At 40.0% G+C, this 5072-nt stretch overlaps 1 protein-coding gene across 1 annotated transcript in view; it reads left to right on the top strand.

Moving 5' to 3' along the window:
- The window catches only part of Prex2 (phosphatidylinositol-3,4,5-trisphosphate dependent Rac exchange factor 2), a 300320-nt gene that overhangs the window by 244173 nt on the left and 51075 nt on the right, over positions 1 to 5072 (top strand). The gene's annotated exons all lie outside the window — the stretch shown is intronic.

Genomic DNA, 5072 nt, shown 5'->3' with positions numbered 1-5072 from the left:
CCCCCCTCCCCTAAAAGGGAACTGTGAATTTCCTTGATAATTCAAAGGCAAAACAATTAACCATAGCCAATGACAGTGAGGATTGTACCTTATAAGATTTTATTTTCAACAACTACTAGCATATATTCTTCTCTCATGAGTGAGCTGTTTGACAGATCACTATTAAAATTACTTGAGCGATTAGACCATTCTTTTTTATTTCTTTAAAGTTAGCATACAAAAATGTATTTTGTTATAGTATTTATATATTTCATGTATCTATATATTCATATGTATATGAAAATACTATTATAAAGTACTTTACATTTATATATGATATATTACATATGTATATATGTATACATATATATTCCATAGGATACACTCTCCCTCAGGATTCTCCCTCAATGCCCTTTCTCCCTGCTGTTCTCTGATTAACTCCTTCCTCCCAGCTCAATAGTTCCCTCTTATATTCCTAGTATAACCTGTCTCCTGGATTCCATTACTAAACTATGTTTTCCTTCTCTTAAAATCTCTTCCTTCCCTCTTATGATCCTCCTTATAATTTCAGGATCACACACACACACACACACACACACACACACACACACACAGACACACACACACGGGGGGGGGGGTACCAGAAAGAAGAAATTTTATAGTCTTATAAGATGCTCTGGTATCTATCTGTATGAGTCTAGCTTATTTTGCTTAACATTTATTTTTAAAGAAAAATTTATTTTTCTATGAGTTTTAATAACTAAAAAGATGATCCTATTGCGGCTGTTTTGTTTTCCCTTCATGAGTGTGGCTGAACTCTGAAAATTCAATACCTAAAATGACCATCAGAGGGCATGTGTTGGTCCTGGTGATTTCCTTCCTCTAGTAACACTAGCCTTACCTAGTCTCACAGGCCTGTCCTCTCTCCAGTGCGCTCTACTTTACCCAGTGTTGGTCATTTCCAAGAAATCCCTAATATTTTCAATAACTTATATAGTCTTCCCTAGCAAATGTGTTCTGAGGTCCCAATGATTCAGATTTGGAATGTCTTAGCCTATTTCAATTTTGTTTTCTTGTCTACATCACTGTTTCTCAAAAGTATATATTGTACTACCTCCACCCATAGGAAAGGAAAATGCTAACCTTAAATTCATAGTCAGTTTGTTTCTCGTCCCCTGACTAAGAAGCATCGGCGTAAGAAGTTCAAATTCAGTCTTGAGAAAAATCTCCTGTTGACGATTATTCCTGAGTAGAGTTTTGCCTTCCTAACTTGTGAAAAACATTCCTACGTTGCCTTTGAATTAGATGCAATATTGAAGTACTTCTACAAAGTACACAGCCTTGAGCATGTATCCGCATACCCCTTTGAAGAAAATGGACCACTGTTGAAGCGTCCTGCTTAACGCTGCCTCAAAGCACCAGTCTTGCATTTACCCACTCAGTAGTGTGCTTCCAGACCATTCCACCTTCTGGTTGGAAGGTCTTTAATGATTTCTAGTAGCCTCCTCGGATTGGCGATGAAGCTCTTTTATGACCTGACCCTGCACCATCTACAGACCCATCAGTATTGATCTCCTTCCTCATTATTCTCATACTTGCCCCGCTTGACTCGTCATTCTCCCTCAGCATCTGCTATCTGTCTCCAACTCCTGAGAAAACTGTGCTTCTGATTAATCTCATATTGCTACACTCTTTGTATTCATTTATCATAGATTTGGAATCAATCCTGGACACCAGGCATCTCAAAACGTGCCTAGGAGTTCAGTGTGTGCCAGAGTTGAAGACCAGTTTCTAAACCAGAAGGTCTCAAAGAACAGTCCCCAGATCTTTAATGTCAGTGCCATCTCCAAATCTCTTTAAAACTGCTAAGTGTGCTCCATTGTCTGGGTTCTAACAAACCTTCCCTATGATTCATTATTTCCCACACTCAGATGTCAGAACCACTGTTCAGACCTAAATGGCTTACTGGTCTCTATTTTTCTTTTGTAATATGTTATGGTAGTTTTTCTCCTTGATGGTAAGTTATCATTATAGATCGCTCTTCCTTCACTGTGGTATAAATTCTTTGATGTGAGTTGTTAGCTGGCTTTGGTGTTCTTTTTTTATATTTATCAAAATGGTTTTTTTTTTTTATAAAAAAGCTCTCCACCCATATGTGTTGAATTGTGTTACTAGTATTGACTACTTTTGTAATGCTGTGACCAAATGCCTCACATTAAATAACTTGACAGAAAATGTTGACTTGTGATTACAGTGTGTGCCTCATGAATGTGTATGTAGCACAAGTGTGAGGTAGGGGCTCCTCATGTCTTTGTGGTAAGGTCACAAAGAGTGAAGTCCTGAGCAAGAACCAAGAATAGCATTCAGAGTCCCAACCTCACAGTCTTCTGGTCCACATTGCAAGCTTCTCACTTCCAAACACCACTACCATCTGGGCCCAAATTATCCAAAACCATGCACTGTGGGGAAGATCAAACTGTAATGATGATATTTGGGTCAAACTAGCAGAAAGCAGGGCACAATGCTCTTCATCCTTGCGAGTCTACTTAGATATAAAACATATTTGACAGGATGTTTATTGATGACTATGAAAAATAGCAGAAGTATTAGACTATTTTACTCACATATGAAAGTTACTCTATCTCTCCTCAACAAAGGATTTTAGAAGTGGAAACTCCTTGGTAAAAATCTGCCACCTTTATCAGTAATGACATGCTGTCTGCACTACTTGTTACACATTAGATTTCCTTTGCACAGGAAGGCAATTATCTTCCTACTTCCAGAAGTATCTCCTCTTCCTTCTTGTTTCTTGAATATGTATTCAGTCTCTTCCTTAATATTCTCCCCTGTGGTTTTCTAAGCACAGACACTTCTTAGTTACTTCAGAAATTTGCTTTTGCTTTTTAGATCTGAGAAAGTAATATGGATTATTTGAAAAACGCTGACGGCCCTTCTTCAAGGGGAGTTTCCCCTCTCCACCTCACATCCAAAATCCCCTTTCACTCTTCCACTGGAACTCATTTAATTCTGAACATCCATGTACTTACTCTTTGGCCCTCAGAAAACACCCTTTTGGCCATTGTGTGATCAGAAAACATGACTGAGATGACAAGCTTCAGAAAGCAACTTCAAGTCAGGATAAACAAAGCAGTGTGTTGGCCGTGTGATGCAGACATCGGGGCTATGGTGACTGTGTGATGCAGACATCGGAGCTATGGTGACTGTGTGATGCAGACATCGGAGCTATGGTGACTGTGGCCTAGGGGATGGGGCATTCTTCTGAAGAAGGATTCTAACTGTCTTTTGGCACCCTTGTCTCTGTGTAGATCCAGTTTACTCTCGTTGGCAAATATGTTCACTATAGACCAGTGTTATACATAGGAGAAGAGATAGTGCCCCCTGCATCAGTAGCTTTGCTGAAGGACTTGGGAGGGGCTTACAGCTAGAGCCTAGCTGTCTGTTCCTTTCTGAAGGGCTTCGGCATGATAGGCCAGAGGACTATCAAATAAGAAGGCAAAGTATACTCTGCAAGAAGAAACGGTGGGTTTTCTTGCTTAAAACATCCAAGAGCAGATAGATATAATTGTCCACTAATCAGAATATAATAGACATCGTGTCTGTCAAATTTTAAGGACATGTTGAGTCAGTCCCATGAAAGCACACTGTGTGAGTTACTTAAATACTTAATGTTTCCATTTTAAGGAGAACATCAGCTATCCAGACAGTGAGTTCGTGAAAGAGTAAAGTCCTGAGCTTTAAAGCAAAGAACTATTTCTCTCATGATATTTTTTTTTTTTTTTGGTTCTGTATAAGGCCATCTGAGGGAGTGAGGTGAATTTCTTAATACTGAAGATGAATTGTATGTTTCCATATTGGATAACCCATGGGGCTCCATAGCTCTGATTTTGCACATTAGCCATGCATTCACCCAATATATTTAAGGAGGAATGGCATGCGGTATTTGAACATTAGCCTGAGACACAAGGAAACCTTCTTGTCAGGATTCAGGAAAGAACTTCCACAAAATGGATCAGTGCCTGCAAGTATTATGTGATGCTTTTTCCTCAGATTTGAGGAGATTTTGGACTTTGTCCTGTAGCCATGGCAACTAAAATAGAGCAATAATACAATGGCACTTGGTCTGCTAAGGGTAATGACGCTGTTCAAACTCCCTGGGGATGATCGGGAAACCCTTGCCTAGGATTTTAGCTATTTCTACTTCTCCATCCATACCAGCAACAGGTGATCTTAGGAGATGCTGGAGTGTATGTAGAAATAAAAGGCAGACTAAAAGCCAGACTCTGTGATGCAAATTCTGTGAGGTCACAGTCCATGATGTCATAGAACATTGCTGTGCTGATGCTGTTTGAGGGCCATCCACATTCCTATAATCATCCCTTCCACTGTGAGGAAGCATGATAAACTCATTGGTCTCCCCAAGTTGAACTTGGGTGAAATCTTACTTCTACCCCACGAGGAGCATGAATCTCATGAAAAGAAATGGACAGAGCCTGACGTGCAGGGTTGTTGTTATTATAGGTACTTTGGGTTATGAATCCACTGTAAAATGTTACTGAATTTATATTGTCTTAGTTAATGTATCCATTGCAAATGATATTAAAGATAGCTAACATTTCCACAGCATGAAATAAAGATGCCCAGGCCAGCTAGCTCAGCTCACCACTCTCCACTCTAAAGGAAATACAAGTGGCAAAGAGCCTAGGAGCCTTGGCAAAGGGCACTGTGGTCCTGATCTTTCTTCCTAAAGATGCCTGCTTAGCTCTTTACCCCATGCACAAGGCTGAGATAGCATAAATAGTTTTGGGATGTTTCTGGAATATAAACTCCTTCTAGAACCAAGTCAGAAATCATTTTTGATTGATTGATTTCTACTTATAAAAGAAGAACAAAAAAAAGTAACTATGAAATTCTGGCAATCTCAGAAGTTAGGAAGTGTTGCTAACCCTGACCTCAAACCCCTTATCTGCTCTATCCCCCAACCCTGCCTCCCCCCACTCCACCTCCAACCCCCTTACGGGCTCTATCCCCCCCCCACTCCACCTCCAACCCCCTTACGGGCTCTATCCCCCCCC

Source organism: Mus pahari, chromosome 22, assembly GCF_900095145.1.
Source record: "Mus pahari chromosome 22, PAHARI_EIJ_v1.1, whole genome shotgun sequence".
NCBI classification, from domain to species: Eukaryota; Metazoa; Chordata; class Mammalia; order Rodentia; family Muridae; genus Mus; species Mus pahari.
Note: the sequence above shows the minus strand (reverse complement) of the source record. Positions and strands in the feature narration are given on the sequence as shown.